This window comes from Salarias fasciatus, chromosome 3 (assembly GCF_902148845.1).
Source record: "Salarias fasciatus chromosome 3, fSalaFa1.1, whole genome shotgun sequence".
NCBI lineage: Eukaryota > Metazoa > Chordata > Actinopteri > Blenniiformes > Blenniidae > Salarias > Salarias fasciatus.
In genome coordinates, this window is record NC_043747.1 from 12,815,576 (window position 1) to 12,833,492 (window position 17,917).

At 43.0% G+C, this 17,917-nt stretch overlaps 1 protein-coding gene across 34 annotated transcripts in view; it reads left to right on the plus strand.

The window, feature by feature from the left end:
* LOC115386025 (receptor-type tyrosine-protein phosphatase delta) overlaps nt 1-17,917 on the plus strand; it is a 355,926-nt gene that overhangs the window by 200,559 nt on the left and 137,450 nt on the right. For all 34 annotated transcript variants that reach the window (XM_030088168.1, XM_030088177.1, XM_030088172.1 and 31 more), the window contains exon 9: nt 11,813-11,850. The gene's annotated coding sequence lies outside the window, so the exon portion shown is untranslated. The remainder of the gene's footprint in view (nt 1-11,812; nt 11,851-17,917) is intronic.

The following is a 17,917-nucleotide window of genomic DNA, read 5'->3' on the forward strand; positions in this document are numbered from 1 at the left end:
CCGATATCTGCCGCGATGTGAAACGGGCATGCACTTTGTGCGCGCAGCCGTATGCCAATGTTACAGTCGGAATCCGAACCGCTTTTCATTTCATGCCAGGAGGAACGTCTGCGGTTTGATCCGGCTGAGAAAAATCTCACGACTTCAGTGTTTCAGATAGGAATCCTTTATCAAATGTCAAGATTTCAAGTTCACATGGGATCTGCCATACGCACGCCACATCTTTCTCTTTTGTTTCTGCTGTTTTGTTGCATGTTCATTCAGAGAAAATAAGGTCATGAAGGTGTTTACTGATTGGGGAAAAAAAAATGGTAGCAAATGCATTTTCTTGTTCTTTCCAGAGAAAGGAAAAGTGCAGCCTGTTCTATAATTTCAGCCTTGCCTACCGAGGTCAAGGGTTCCATGCTTGAATGCCCATATTTGCATCTTTGACTCGGTCTGGCCCAGCGAGGAAGAATGAGCTGTTGCATCTCCCGTGATGTGCAAAAGTGAGAATGTACGACAGCATTCAGTGAACTGCATGCGCTCCACTGATCTCAGCGTGAAACTATTTCGCCGCAGCAGGGCATGCCTCCCCTCACAAAAAAAACTATACAAATGCAAAGCCACATGAAAATGGGGCCAGGCTTTTAATGGGAGCGCATGAATAACTGCAGCGAGACACGGAAAGCAATACAGTCATGCAAAAAAAAAAAAAAAAGAAAAAGAAAAGTGAAGCCTAATTTTATTTACATCTTAAGTGAGGAGGACACGGCAGTCATACCATGTTTTTTTTTTCCCCGTTAATTCAAATGTCTTTGTGTGGCAGTGCTCATGCTGCTCTTCTTATTGCCAGTGTTTTTCATTCCCAAATTATTATGCAGAATCATAACAACACTGGTAACCAAAGGCATTTGGAGTGTCTGGGCGATATGACCCCGGTTTGTCATCCCACAGCTACCGCTCGCTCGGTCCGTGCAGGCAAGGTGAAATCTGCATCGGTTTCTCATATTTACATGTGAACTAATGATTCCCCTGTGGGCCCGCTGTGGCCTTCCAAATACTCTACGTGGTGCGGCCAAGGCTGATGTATAGCACTGGTGGGCAACGGAAACTGGTGACTAACTCAGTGTGATACATTGTTTCGCGGCGTAATTGCAGCTCCCAGCTGAATGGGACACAAGCCAGCGGAGACCTACTGACCTTGGTCAAAGTTAAAAAGAGCCCCGTGTCTCTACATGACCCATTTTGTCACTGAAAGGCTTCGCTCGGCATTAAACAGCACTGAAGAGGGCCGTTGTGAGCGGCTGCGCTTGGCAGCGGTTATTACATAGGTAGGGATGTCGGGAAAAGCTGCTTGTGTGGCGAGGAGAAAGTCGTTAACATCCGTCACGTATCTAAAGAGGAGCGCTGTGAAGTTCTGCAGTGAGCAGTGCTTTAGTGATGGTTAAATCAGGCAGTATTTCTAAGGCTGGGGCTGTTAAACAGCATCAAACGGTTACTTATTTCTGTGGTAAAAGCCTCTGTACCAACTGTTCAGTTCCCGAATGCAACATAAAACAAACCACATGTCTGTCTGCATAACTTAACTGAACTGAAACTGGTACACACGGTTGTGTCCAACTATATTAGACACACATGGAAGGAATCTGTTCTGGTGGTGGTGTGCCACACAGAGCTATTGATGAAAAATAACATGCCGTCTTTCAAAGAGCCAGATGCTGCCCTCTTTGTTCTCCGTCACCCGTCTCCCTACCCCGTCGAAGTCAACAGCTGCTCGCTCAAACAGCCAAGTAAAGGCAGGAAACAGATAATTGAAAATGTCGATCTCATTAATTATCGCAGTGAAAGTTGAAGAAGCCAGCTTCAAATGGGGGGGGAAAAAAAGTAGCTCCTTCTCATTCGGTCCTGAGTGCTTTTCAAAGCATAATCATTCTATATGGCAAAACCTATTCCTAATCCTAACAGTGACGTTAATAGCCTGAAGCGCCAATAATGAATGTTCCTACATCAAATAAAGCGCGGATATGAAAGACTGCTTCTAGCAATGTACAGTCCTGCTGTTTCTGTTAGCGTAGCCAGATTACAGTCCCGCCAACTCGCTTAATTTCCAGGTGCTCTCACTAAATCAGCATTACTTTTGTTGCCATAGTTACAAGACTAAACATGTTACTGTGTTTTCAGATTTATGTTGGTTGGTAGTTTTAGGAGAACCGAACAGTATGATTTGTCTTCACGGGGCTTAAATTTCCTCTCAAAATGAGAATGGACTTGTTACCAGTGCTGAAAATTACTAATTGATTACAGCTAGTAGTTAGAAAAGGTTGGAGTAATTTAACTAAAGACAAATGAATTGGTTATTTAGGAAAGTTACTCTTGCTTTACCTTTAATTTGTTCCCCTCAATTATCCCTGTCGTGATCTTGTGCACGTGGCTGTAGCATTGTGCTGCTTGAAAAGAGTAATGACTGTTTCAGTCATTGTCCTCCAACGTGAAACCTTCCTCACACAAACGCAAAACTGATGCCTTATCACTTGAAAGGTAAAATAAACAAGGCCTGATCCATCTTAAAATTCAACCACATTTTCTCTCCTGATATAATTGACCACTAGAGGTCACTACATATAAAAATACGGGGAATTTCTTTTGGTCACAGAATCAAGTTATCTTTTTTTCTGTGTGTGTGTTTCGCCATACTGTTTTGTGTTCGCAACTAGCAGGTGAAGAATCACTCAATATTTCGCTGCCGAAGAACCAGCCCTTCCTCTCACGAAGTGGAGGAAACAAAACAGGGTAAAAGGATAGCTCGCGAAAAAAAAAACAAACTGAACTTACATGTCTCAGGTGGCCACAAGTACAACTCCAAATCAATGAAAATATTTTTTTTTTTCCCGTTACTGCTCCGTGTGTGCTTAGGCAACCGCTTGCCAATATTTTGTTCACAGCCTGTTTCTGCTTGCCCCAGAGGGCCAGGGAAACATTTATTGCGTGCTTAAAGTTCACCACAATAGAATGAAACACTCTGGACAAGTTGCTCCCATCACAGAGCTACCACAGACAAACAAACCCTCAAGTTTAACTGTTCACACAAACCCGGGGAAAAAAAGAAGAAAAAAAAAAAAAAAAAACATGCCAGAGTGGCGTGAAAGATGGAGAGCACAAATAAACATAAGCCGGCGTCTCGGCCGTAGTTTAGATGCAACGTCTCAGATGTTATTGCATCAATGGATAACTTGACTTCATCGTAACGACAGAGGGCCTTTTGGTTGCAGGCTGTGTGCGCTGTCAACTTCTTCGCATTGTTCAAACTCGCAAAACTTTCTAGCAACACGGGAACGCAGTGTGTGAAACTGCTCCTCGCAGGAACGCAAGATTTTTTGGAGAATTCTGGCGACGAAGGGGTGCAGATTACACCCTCTTGCATGACAGACTTAAGGCTCTTTTCCTGGTCTATTTAGAGAGGTGCCAGCCACTCTTGTACCTGTAACACATACTACGACTCCTAATTGATTTTGCAAGGCAGCTTAGGCTCTAATTGCTGATTTGCCTGGGGAGATTCTTGATCCAAATGGCTTAGCAACTTCTTTTGCGGCGTGGCGTTTGGGAGATTTCCATTCATGGGAGAACAGATAGGACGGGGACTGAATGAATGCATCGGGAAACAGGCTGTGTTCTGCATTTGGAGTAAACAGATGCATTCCTTGTACCTCGCCTTCGTTTCATATCTGGTTTTTAAGTTATCTTTTTATTAAGAGTGGCGAGGCAAACGTTTCACATTCGCAGCCCCCGCTGATGATGACGGCGATAACCGGTGACATTATTTCTGACTGCCGGAGCAGAGGAGCACAAATTCACTGTCGGGAGGTGAACACGTGTCAAACTGCTCTCGCAGCGTTCAAGGATTCTACAAACTTCTCACATCTTCGCCCGAGTAAAAAGCTGGATGTGGTTGAATGAGAGGCACGCTGCTTTCACACGTTTGTCCCATGATGCATTGCAAGTTCATATCACAAAGCAAAAAAAGAAAAGGAAAAAAAAAGAAAGCACTAAGCAATTAAAAGACTTTGAATTCCATAGTAATTGATTTCTTTAATTTCATTTAATAAGTCGTCTGATGCACAATTATGCAAACTCACCAGATCAAAACTTGTCATCTGTATTTCTTTCTTTTTTCTTATTTTATTGAAGCGCTAGCTCAAAAACACACATGAATAAATTGCCTTAATGGCCACCAGGAAAAGAGCTGGTGAATGTATTAATTTGAATAGCACAGTGGCGTTTCAAAAAAAAAAGACAAGAAAGAAATCTCAAATTGATGCTGTTGAAAAGGCATTAAGCTAATGCAGTTCTACTGTGCTGAGGCAATCACAGGACGCCACAGTGGCAGAGGACAGCTCAGCCACGTGGCTCCATCCTCTCTTCACAAAAAGCTGAATTCTGACTTCGGGAACTGGTGCTTTTTTGCCATTTTCCACCTTTATGGTCTATGGAATCTGTGTAAAGGTCCAGAATTGTCAGCTTCCCCAGAAGTGGAAATCTTATTTTAATCTAAGAATAAAACAATTACAGAGTATAAAGGTCAGTGTCTCATTCTTGCGTCGGAGCAGCTTTTCATGTTGTGGTCGTATTCCGATGGGTATTCCCCCGTAAAGTTGCCGACATGCAAATTTGAACGGAGCGGTTGGAAATCAAAGGTTACAGAATGTCAGCGTGTCTGCAGACGATTGTACCCTAACCTCAGTGTTTTTGTCAACTGGTTTAGTGTTAACTTGTGGAAAAGTCTGCTTGTGTGTCTGTAATATTTTTTTTTTTTTTTAACCTGTAAATGACTCACATGTTTTTTTTTTTTTAAGTTAAATTTGCTTCCTGCTGGACTCGCCTCACTGGCAGATGAGTAATAAAATCCACTTGATGATAATATTGTCATATGCAGGCATTAACAGATCACCATCAGCACACACTGAATACATTGCACTTGCAGTTTTTTTTTTTTTTAACACAAATCTATATATAAATCATCTCAACAGCTTCAATTTACAGCTCGTTTCACGACAACAAGGCTGCTAGAAAATTAGGAAATTTGGTTAACATTGCTTTCATCATATCGTCGGTTGTGTTTTGTTCATGTGGCTCAAACGGAGCGTCGACCTGATGCAAGGTGAGCTCCTCATCGCTGAACATAAAAGTTGTTTTGGCCCGTTGGCTCTGATTTGTTGCCCTGATACACCCTCTCTCTACGTGTGCATTTTTATGAGCGACCGCCTCTCACGGCCATTTTTATTCACAACGCCGGCTCAGGATCAGAATGAATAGAGACTTTAAGGTAATTTCCCAGCAAATTAAAGTTTCATGTCTTTTCTTAAGTCGACGCACTTTTTCAGGAAATTATTTATTGTATTATTTTCATAATATAGTGAGAGCAGAAAATAATGTATTCATGCACACTCATATTAATGGTGCATTACAGACTGTTAGCCTAGTCAAGCAAATTATTAAAGTAAAGGTCATTTTAATTGGCTCATTGAGACTGATAGTATGCCTTTGAAAAGAATATACAGTAGATATTAAGAAAAACAGAAGCATAACAGTGCATCTATGTTTTCTCTGAGGACAAATACTGCTAAACCGTAATGTAAAAATATTTGTGAGATTACAGGAAATGCACATTATCATGCTAATATAGTTCACTACTGAGACTAAACATTATTCCAACTCGATTGGCCACATCAGAGGATGAAAAAAAGGAACTAAAAACAAGCAAAAACACATGAATTTAACTTTTCAGGCTCAAAGGTCCAGTGGTAAATCTCCGAGGTGAGGCCCGGCTCTGATCAGCTCGCACACTCTGTGTTGTTTTGGCCGCCGCGTCCAAATCTGCCCCTCAAACGGCCGAGAACTAAACAGTACGGGGATGTGACGGGAGTAATCTGACAGAATATATGCGGTTTCATAAGACTAGCCAGGCAGAAAATAGATCGGGGGTTGCGATTTGGGAGAGCTGGGAGGGGAGGAGCGGAGGTTAGAACGTGACTCACGGTGCCACGTGATTAAACATTCGCTGCCTTCGCCCTCATCGACTTTACATGTTTGTTTGTTTTTTTTTTTTTCCTCCAAGAAATTACACAGGAGGATGTTACAGGAAGGGGGATCAGTTCCTCTCTGAGTGCATTTTGTGCTGTGGCGTTCGCGGCAGCCTTGCTGTATTGCTGCTTGACAGAAGTTCAGGGTAATTATTGAAACATATGGATGGTTGGCCCCCCTCTTAACCCTCTCACTAATGATGCTTGGCTGTTACAGAAGGGCACAGGAAGGACACTCCTATCATTAACTGATGTATACCACCAGAGAGCCATGACTTCTCCTGCACTTGTTGGCTGGAGAGAAGCAGAGCAATAAAAAAAAAAAAAAAAAAAAATAGAAAGCAGGCCTGCAAACAGAGATTTCAGTAGTGGTTTTACACTCTTACCTCACAGTGAGGAGGACTTGGGTTTGAGTCCAGGTTAAGCTGGAGGGGGGTTAATTTTGTGACATGAGTATTGCCCCTAGGTATGAACAGGTGGTGTTGTGTGTGTGTGTGTTTGTCTCTGCACTGTGTGACCTGGAGAATGACCTGTATAGAGTGTGACCTGCCTTCACCCACAGCCCCGTCGTACGGGAGATAAAAATAAAAGGAATAACCAGCCTCATTTCCCCTTTAGTCATTTATCAGGGAAGTGATTTTATTTGGAGACTTCCATGTCTTGTTTTGGCCCTTGGCTTTGACAAAGACATTTTTTTCATCTGGTCAGTACACCTGATTAAAACCACGATAAAATCACAACACCATGTTTGATCGTATCCTAAGTGTCATTTTCCAACAGGCGATTGGGGTTGGACATCTGGTCGCCACATTGACACTTTCTCTCAGCTGTTTTCACTGAAGAGAGGGACACAAATGTATACATGGTGAATCTAATTAAAACAGGACTGCTAACTTTCACACACACCATTTGAACCTGTTACACTTTTGACTTTGACACAATTTTAAACATTTCATTAAACTTGAAAATAAACCACAATGTAGCAAAACCACAGCATGTAATTAAATTTGGGAGCAAAACTAGTCTATCTAGGTAACAATTTGAGTATTATACTTTTTTATTTTTAGAAATAAAACTTTGTGAAGCATGTGTGATTTTCACGATAAAAAGAAATCAAAGCCATGTATTGTGTTTATATCCACCTTTTTAGTTAACTGCAAAAGTGATGCAAGTATAAAACATCCTCCAGTAGCTTTCAGGAGTTACGTATGAATTTCCAAGTATTTCAATAGGTGGGAACATATAAAAAAAGAAAAAAAAAAAATCATGAACACCTTTAGAAAAACTTGCTAAATTAACCAGTAATGTGTTTCACTACATTGTGTTTCCAATCATTGAGAAAAAAGTTTGAACAGTTATAGCTGAGCAAACTTATTGTTTGAACATAAAATCGCAACAATTGCTTAATCTTGGCTACATCAAAAGCCTCTCCATTGGCAGGAGATTGAATTTAACTCTACACGGCCCACTTCGAGTCCATTAACTTCCTTTGCTGAATGGGATCGGGGAAGACGTCTCCCCTGATGTCGGCTCGCTCGGGGCATTTCATTTCACTGGAAGCCTCGGCCCCCCTCTCATGTTAATGGACTCAACGATTACCCTCCGCTGTCCATGCAAAACATGTATACATCCTGCAGGTGCGCCGCAGTGTGACCCAGCCAACTGGAGCTTTTGTCGGCGCGGCCCTGTGACTGTGGGCAAAAAGTGATGCTGCTGCACAATGGACTAAAAGCTTTGGCGAGCAGCAAGAGCCTGCGACACAATGGCTGCAGTCGTTCCAGGAGAAGCAATTGAAAAAAATAGCTGCGCTTCTTCAGCTATATGCGGCACGTACACAATCCTGCAGGAGCAGTCTTCTGCTAAACAAAGAAGCGTTAAATATTTGCATTTGACCGTGATCAAAAAAGAGTGGAAATGCCAAACAAGCATAAAGTACATTCTGACTCGAGGCAAAAAAAATTTTTTAAAACATCTCTAAAGTTTAATTTTGTGTTATCTTGACACAGACTCAGTGTGCTGGTGATTTTCACTCCGGGCTCTGCAGACAGAGAGGAGCACAAGTCCAGCTGAGTGGGTGAACGTGAGGAATACGGAGGCCAGCATGTGTCAGTCCCAGTTAAATAAATAAATAAATAAATAAACACATGCAGACAGCCTCAACACATTTCCCAGGCTCACATCTTTCACTGATCTACAACAGCAGAGCGAGTCTCACATCCATCTCACACAGTTGCTAATTGTGACAGGAGAAAGGCTGCAGCCTTCCCATTTTTCCCCTTAAATGAGTATTGGAGGCTGGAGACCAGATGGTGTGTTCGCGAATGTCACCAGTGGCCAGTTGTTAGATTTGATGGCGGCGTTGGCCGATCTGGCATCTATCAGTGCAATTTTTGCCATCTTCAAGAAGGAGCAACTGGAAAAATAGCACTTGGATTGATGTCATCCCTCATTCGGTGCACAGCAAATATTTCTGACAAAGACATATGGAGCGGCGAACAACAGCAGGCTGCCGAGCCTTTAGCCTGAGATGTTTTCACTTGATTGTTTCAGGCAACATGCACATTCAGATGGGAAATGTATGCATGCAGGCAGGCAGGCGGACACACAGCCTCAGCTCATACACACACACACATACACACACACACACACACACACACACACACACACACACACACACACACACACACACACACACACACAGAAGGAAGTGATAAATCTCTGCACAACCACAAACGCTACTCTTCGTCCTTACAGAATTTCCCCAGGAGCCTTCTCTCCCCAAAGCAGTGTGATGTTTACCAATAGACCTCGACGCTGTGCTTCATGCTGATATTCTTAAATCATATCCATCAACCAACATGAAGCCGAACCATTTGTCTCCAGACCACAGCGCTGCGTGCCAGATGTTGGCCGTAACATGCCGGGGAAGGAAGTAGCGGCGCTTCCTCGGATCTCCACCTCTGTCACCCTGTCTTCGGCCCAGCCAATCTCCGAGAAATAGAGTCTTTCACCTTCAGTCCATTTGGAATTGGAGGAACCAACCTGACGTCCAGAGCTGCTTGCTGAAGCAGAGTCGCTGTCTGGGCTTTGGCAGCTGGACTGATAGCTGGCCCGACGGAATGGCAGCTGTTGAAGGGCTTTTTAAATTGCACCCAGGTTGATGGGTGGCTGTCAGGAGGGCAATGGACAGAGAGTTTCGAAAAAAAGGGACAGAGGGGGCGGAAAGATCTGGGGAGGATAGGATGGGGAATAGTGAGCCGGGCGAAAAGGACAGTGACCCTGACATGAAGGTGAAGAGGAAAAGAAATGTCTCAAATCCTGAAAAAATAAGACAAAAAGATGAAGTGAAAGAAGGGAACAGAAAAAAAAAAAAAAGAAAAACTTTGTGGAGTGGGGGGAGGGAGCCGGTAATGGGGGGGCATTAGAGGAGGAATAACTGGAGCGCTAAGGCCTGTCATCGGCTGGGTTATTTAGGTAGGCTGCACATCATCACTGCACATCAGATCTGATATTCCCAGACTATGTTTACACACGGCAAGATAATATCACTTTCTGGCCCGTCTTAATCGCCCGTCACCGATGCCGGTGGAAATGTCAAAAGACGGCATTCAAGTTTTCCCCCTCCATGCTGGTTTACAGTAGCCTGTGTGCAAATCAGATCTCACAACTGTATTTATTAAAATAGCTCAAATGTTTCCCGTGGCTGCGAGATAAAAGCCATTATGAACATGCAACAGTGTTTTTTTTACACTAAGTGATGTGCAAATGCTGTATTTTGTCCTTTAGCGTGCCGTGAAACACTGTGGGTGTCGTGTAATGTGACTCTTTCAGCCTGGCTGGCTAATCTTGCCTTGCTGTGGCTGTGCTGCGCAACAGATGGCGTTTTAAGAAGGTCATCATGTCTATTCCCCGTGTTGCTACATTTACTACTTTCATTATTTGGGAACGCTTAAGAAATAATCTCGGATCAAGGTGTTGTCGGGCGGCAGCTGGATAAATACGCCTCAGACCGCGGGGTCTCGGTGGGGCGTTTAAGGACCCTTAACACTGTCAAATTTGCCATTTTAAACTGCACTGTGGAATGACTAGCCTTAATGTCTGCCATAAAAGCGGGACAGGCATGTGTGCCATTATTTGTGTCAGATTTAGAGAATGAACCTTGTTATCCGATACTTTTCTCAGTTGGAAGTCATTTTCTGAATCTCCACATACTCACAATATTCCACATAAGACAAACATATTGATTTCCTTCCTTCCGTCTTTGTAACCTACTGGCTCTGCAAGGTTCTGATAGTACCTGAGTGGCTATATTCAAGGCCAATTATTAGCTATAAATCTACAAAGGGCAGCAAAAGCTGACAGGTGGCTCTCTCATTGCCTGCTGATTGCTGGGGTGTACCTATTAATCATTTTCTGTATTCCCCACGGGTCAGGAAACCTTTTTAGTGGAGCTGGGATGGATCAGACACAATAGGGCTACCAATTTTCTCTTCCCTAACTCTCCACTGTGTTTTGCTCTCTCATTTGCTTTCTCCCAATTGATGCTTGCATCAGATTTCTCCACTGCGAGATATGACTGATGCCGAGCGTCATCTTGAAAAGAGAAGATTAATTGAAAATGGATTTCTTTTTTTAAGTTGAAGTACATCAGATATCTAAAATTTAACTTTTATACATAATGAGCCGACATCCAGGGCGATATTGAGTTTATGCTAATTGCGGCAAGGCTTTATATTTTGAAAAAATGTAAAGGATTTGTCACATCCAAGCACATTCTCACTGCATTTGCTGAACCCAGGCACGGCATTCATAAGCGTGTGCCTCGCACAGCTCCGAGAGCGTACACCAAAGAAATGGCAGCGCACTGTACATCACGCTGCATCACACCATTTAGTAACTATGATATAGCTTGCATATAAACTAGGAATAAAGTCCCCTTCAGCATTTTGACAGCAGCTATTCAGATACTTAGCCCTCATTCTTTGCAGTCATATTCCTCTGCCAGAATCAATTGTGCTGGCAACCATTGCCAAGCCTGAATTTTATCTCCCAGCTGAAGGAAAAAAAAAAAAAAAAAGAAGAAGGGAACGAAGCATGGAGATATGCTGTTTATCAGTCACACGACTAATTCTCTCGCCCGTCTCTCCCGATTCCCCTTTTGAAACTGAGCTTGGTAATCATCGACGAGACCTTGAGCGTCTTATGCAGCGACTTTCCCTGATTCTCTTTTTTTCCCCTATTTGCTCCTTGGTCAATCTTTGACCTTTCGAGGGCCTCCCACATTTTAATTAGTACTAAACTAAAAAGCTGCTCAGAGGCCCCCAAACTCCCATTTCCCCCTTTGTTCTCATCGCCCTTTTTTGTGCTCCTCCAGTGAAATGCATGGGAAGCACGGCACATTCAGGCAGTGACCGGATATATGTGGGGAAGACGAGGGCTTTTGTAGCACGCTGGAAAATTACAAGCTTTTTAGAGTCAGACACGTATGCCTGCCAGCTGTAATCAGTGGCTAATAAATGTTTGCCCTTTACACTATTTAAAAAAAAAAAAAAGGCAAAGGCAGGAGTGAATTAGTGCTAAGCTCAAGGCAACAGATCACTGCGTTGTTGTAGCTGTGATTAAAACAACAAAATGTTATGTCTTCACCAATTCCACTTGAACTCATTCACTCAAAGGGACATTGTTACATGTCTTTTCAGCAAATTCATTGATATCGTGCTCTAACGTGTGTTTTTTCTCTTGTTTTCCCGCAGCTCTTGAACTCTTGGAAAGGTTGCTTGAGTGCTGAAAGGTAAGCGAACAAAATCTTTCCTGAAGCTCATTGTTTTTTTTAACGGCAGAGGTGATAACCGCCGTTTTAGTTCCAGTTGCCCGTTGCGCCGCGGCCTGAGATTCACTTGATGTTTGCTGCAGCAGGATGGAAAGTTAGAGGTCAGACGGTGAACAATCACGTGCTACCTTCCTGCTTAATTAGCACGGTCCAACAGGCCGACGTGCCGCCTTAGCGATCGCGGATCCTGCCCAGCCAATAAGAAACTGTGTTCAATCGGATCTGGCAGAGATAAATGGCGTGCCTCGCCCATCATCTCCGCTGGCAATGCGATAGTGCATTGTAAGAAGACGGGAGCGAGAAATCTAAACGGGCCATTGGATCGCAACATAAATCTGCGGGAGCATCTTCTGTGTGGACAGCGTGTTTAACGAACGGACCAGATCTGCTTGTGTTTGCATTGTACGCTTGGTTTGACATGGTGGACTCAGTCATTACGTGCACGGTGGAAAATGCTCCACTCCTGTTAGACTTGACCACTAAATGCTGGTGAATTGGAGAGAAGTGGCTCATGTTTACTAAGTGAGACGCTATTAATTTGCTCTATTCCACCAAAAATGGGGTTGCCGGGTTAAGTCTGGCCAAGACATGGAAAATGCACAATGATTCTCGTTCAGATATGAACATGAGCACATCACAATTATGCACTCGATTCTGCAGCCTGATAAGGGAAAACGTTCCACGACTGACAATCTGAATGAAAGAAACAATTTCAGGAGTAAATATGGTGGGGAAAAAAAACATATTTGTCCATGCAAATGACAAAATTGTAGGACATTTTCCAGCAAATGCTCTCTGTGCAACATTGGATATTTCTGAGTTTCCTGTTTACCAAATACTAAATCTTATCCTAACATTGCCAAATAAATCCACAACCACTATGCTATCTGTTAACATATGTAACAACGCTTTTTTTTTTCTTTTGTTTCATCCCATCACAATCTGACATAGAAAAGAAAAATATATACATATATCATCAAACTCTATAGGAGCGTGGTGAGAGTGTGGCGTCCTCATATTCTAATTCCCTTATCTTGCACCTTCTTATGACTAACACACACTTCACTTATAGGATGGCTTCAGCAGTAATTGCTGTAGCCTTTTCTGCTGTCTCCCGTTTCAGTGGATCATAGAAAGGGAACAGTTTGTAGCAGTGGGGGCATAATTAGTGATAGGCCTTGGACACGTCATACTCTGTTAGTCAGACTTGCTTTAATTCCTTTGTCTCCTCTCTGCTCTGAGCATTTACTCAGGTTGTGTGTGTGCGTGTGTGTGTGTGTATCTTTAGTAAGCCATTACTGTGCACGTGCATATTTAATGGCTCCAGTAAAAGTTTGTCTATTATTATATAATAGGAATATAGAAACTATATGGTGATCCATCTGTGGATACGCTCGTGTTTGTCTTTTCTGTGTGTGTGAACGTGCTCTTCACTGAGAGCCACTTCCTGCAGAACAAAAGAAAAAAGAAAGTCACTCAATTGTGTCTCCATCTTCGAGAGGTAAAAAAGGTTCAATATTCAGCTGGCTCATGAGGCTCACTTTGGCTATAATTAGAGGAAACATTTTGAGCTTTCTATTTTCCTTTTTAAGTAGCTCCCCGTAGCAACAAAATCCCTTTTTTCTTTTTTTTTTTCTTGAATGATGCCAAAAGGTAGACTAGTGATTACTGTCAAAGGACATTTTTTTGGCATGATCAGCATGTGTCTGTGTGTGGAGTTTGCAGAGAGGTTCCCCCAATCCAGCCCGGCGATGTGAGGGCGGATGAAAGCCGCTTTGAGGATACAGTATACGGCTGGGAGGAAAAGCTCTCCTTCCACCACCTTCCTTTGCTTTTCTCCAACTTACCCTTCTTCCTCCTCGCCCCCCTCTCCTTCATTTCCCTCCTTTCTACCCTCTCTCATTCTCCTGCCACTCTACCCTTGCTATCTCCTCGTGCCTGCCTCTCCCCTCCCCTCTGTTGTTTCCCTATCCAATTTTCCCTATACATCCAGCCCACTCTTTCTCTGGAGCCTCTCTCCGGTGCCATAGCTGTCTTCATGCGTGCACTCGCGTGTAACTCCTCCGCCGCCCCTCTTACTTTCTCCCCGAGTCCAGTAGACACCGCTCCCATAGCATGTTGGTTATGAAGATGAAAAAACACAACAAATCATACATATCTGGTTTATATCTTTCTGGTTTTTAACACTTTTTTGGGAGGTTTAAAATAGATTTCAAACTTATTCACCATAGCGGTGTGCAGTGAGTGCACCATTACTTCAAAATGTCAAGTAATTCTTGCCCGTGAAGTGATTAAATGTGGAACATGGGGTTCAGGTGTGGGCCCAGAGCTGTCTTAGAGCAGTCCCTCAGCCATAGCACATGGCAACTTCGCAAACGGCAAACCTTGTGCGTCTGTTCATCACGCTTGATGAACATTTCTTAAAGAAACAAAGAAAAAAAAAAGGTGCTGCTTAAAGAAACACTGCCAGGTCAAAGGATGTTCAGATTGTTGCAGCTCTGCAGCATCTCCAGTGCCTATTTAAACCCAAATAAATAGGTCTTGAAAGAAATCCACACGTTCAGCAGCGCGTACACACTGCAATGCTGTGCTGCAACAGATTTATACATCAGATTATCAAAGTGGGAATTACAGTGGCAGCATTTTATGTGCATTTATCTGACTATTATAGTTCAACATAAACGCAAATGAGAGTGAAATAAGGTTACATTGGGTTATGCCAATATGAGTCCAGGCCTTTATCTCTTCCATTACCCGTCCTCAGATGGCGGGCTTTGGATATGGCTTATTCTGACTAAAAGATACACATCAAAGTCCACTGGCTGCACAAAGCACTCTTGTTGTTGACTATCTTAAGTAGGACTAATTTTCTGTGTATTTGGGGGTAAATTAGGACTGCTTTCAAACTAACAAATATGGCTGACTGAGATAAAGCTCAGTCACTGCTGGAGAAAAAAAAAAGTTTTTGTAAGAAACAGCACTAAATACATTTTGAATGTTGCATTTGAAGAAAGCAGAAAACAAAATGTGCCTTTTTTGTTATTTGTCATTGGTGTTCTACCAAGCCGGGGGGGGGAAAAAAAAAGAAAAGAAAAATTATGGTGCTTTTTTTTCTGCTTTTTGTCAGCAATTGCTCTTAATTCTCTACACTATAAAGCAACACACAACACTTGGATCACACAGTTTTACCTGAAAGATGGAACATGCTTTTTGCTTTTTAGGCTTTTGGAACTGTGTCACTCTTACTGGGCCATCTTCTGAAAATAAAAGGAGTAACAGTGGTCAGTATAACTGGTTTAACCTGGATGTGACTTCCTCTCCGTTACCTCAATAGACTATCAAATTGAATCGATGATCCCCCCAATAATTCTTGACCAGCATTCTTCAGAGATTTCTCTCCAAATGCATCTCTTTCTTCAATCTGCATCTCTCCTGTGTGTGCAGTTCTGTCCATACTTCTTTCATTATTTGCCTGATTGTAATTCATGGTCTAGTATTTGAAGAATCTCCGCCGCTGGTTTGCTATCGATTCTATTTATAATGCTTCTATATTTTACTCTGTGCATATCAGAGCAATTGTTTCCAAGTGCATGCATGAATCAATGCTTCCTGGGAACCTGCACCGGCGACTTCATGCAGCTCGATAGCGCCAATTTATGTTTTAATTACGATGATCTACTAAGTGTTGGAAGCCCAGCCCCCGTTCTCGCAACAAGAGAGTCGGTATGGCTTTGTTTGTAGCGTGCATTGGATTTTCCTGTCAGGGAAAGCATATGGCTTGGACTGGGTTCTGACTGGATTGAGTTACGGCCATAATGGTTTGTTGCAGTGGGATTGGTTTGGCTTTTGGTCGCATTTGTAAAGCACAGACCGCATTGAAAGCGATATCTATACAACATGAAGTTGTTTCAAAGCAAGACTCAGTTTTCACTTGACAATCTGTTATTGTGTGTTGTTAAAAAAAAACACAAAGAGCATTGCAATAACAAATGCACACTTCTGACTACCTTGTTTGCCAATGAGGCTCCAGACTGGATTTTATCCCCCCTCTGTGTTGGTTCTGTAACTTTTTACTTGGTAGAGCTGTATATCATTTGATCACTTGCCATTAGATGGGATTGCTTAACTCAGTATGCCATATAAAGGGCTTCTGGCAGGCCTGAAAGCCATAAATTTTATTGACTCCTGTAATTAGGACAGATCGATAAAAGGCAGTTTCTTTCACTGCTCCCCTGGACGGCGTTGGCTGGGGTGCTTCTGTACGACTTGGTTCAGCTGCAATCACTCAATTTCAAGACACAAAACAGTTATATATAAAAAAAAAAAAAGGTGGATTTTACAAACACACATATGGCAGCTCAATATTTTACAGCATTGTGATTTTGGGAAAGAAATACAATGATGTTTTCAGAGAAAAAGACCACTGGGGTCCACTGTTCCAACATCTTTTGAGATTGTTTCCATTTTTTTTTTTTTTATTATTATTATCTTTCGCCATTTGCAGATGCTCCGTCAGTAATACCTATTATTATACAGTAGAAATACGGCCCCATAGTGTGCAGCTGTCAAGTCTCTTAAGTTGATCGCTGTGTCTTTGCACACTGCGGGAAGAATCTCTTTCTGTCAAACAACAGCTGGTGGAGACAACATGATGCGGAGGGCACGGGCGAGTGAGCCATCAAGCCTCCGTCTCTGACAGCATTTTGGCAAACCGCATTTCGTCAGAGTCTGTCTCGCCTCGCTCTGCTTTTATGGCGCATGAATCGGTAATAATTGTGCCGTGTTCTCACTCGAGTGGCAGGAGCGTCCCCCATGTGGCAACAGTTAAAAGCGCGGGAGTTTAAATGGGTGGATCAAGGAATACCCAGAAATTAGCATGTATACGATGAATCACAGTTCCCCAGGGATTGTGATTCATTAGCTGGAAAATGTTCGGTGCCGGAGTCACTGCTAGGAACCAATAAAACCGATATAACTGGCACAATTTGAGCCCAAGCTGCAATGAAAAGCTACAGTATGTGTGACGCAAGACTGTTATTGACATGAGTTCAAAGATTTGTGCAAAGTAATGAATCTACAAGCTGCTCTGCACTTCACCCAATGAAGTGTGAATGACAAATTCCCTGTAGGGACAACTAAAGTATTTTTAATCTCCATGTTTCCCCAAAAGCTGCAAAGCATATTCCACGTGCACGGGAGATTTGATCAAACAGGCTACTCACAAGCTTTCAAGCAAACTGTGTTATCAAATCACAGCCAAACAACCTTATCCTCGGCTCCATCAGGGCCTAATTCCAGTCCAAACCCGGCTCCCATTCTCCTTTCCCTTTATCCCCTCTGAAAAGCCCAGTGATTAGAAGTAGACTTAAAGTCAACTCCAGCAAAAAAAAAAAAAAAGAAAACATCCCACAAAACCCACCCATTCCCAACAGGACCTTCTTGAATCCCCACAACCTGGGCCAGTTTATCAGCATGAGGGGATCAGGCAATCTCTCCCTCTCGCTTCAAACGGGGAGCCCAGTGTGTTCTGTGGCCTTTGGTGTAATCTCTTTGGCTGTCGACAGATCGAGCGAGGGGTCAGCTGTGATAACGGGATCACTCAGGTGGAGACAGGGGAGGGAATCGCTAAAGAAAAGGGACTGAAGCTGGAAAAGATAGAGCAAAATGCGGGCGAGTGTGAGGTGAGGTCTCCAGGTCTAGTGGGGCAGAGGCTCGTGATGAGGAGGGGGGGGGAGTTTGGAAGCAGAATGCCCTCACATGGTCACGTCTGACAGCGCGCTGAAGTCACTGTCACCGTTTTTCCACTCTTCTGATTTTATATCAAGGAACTTCTGCTTTGTTGTTGGTAATAATTGACACAAAACTTGTTTTCAGATACGGGGAAGCCAAGTCTTTTTCGCTGGTGACATTCTCATACATTGTAATGAATAAACAATCCATACAGTAATTAGAATAACAATAATTGACAGCTTAATCAATAATGAGTAAAAAATGCAGCGGCAGAATGGGCAGCAAGCTTTGGACCCAG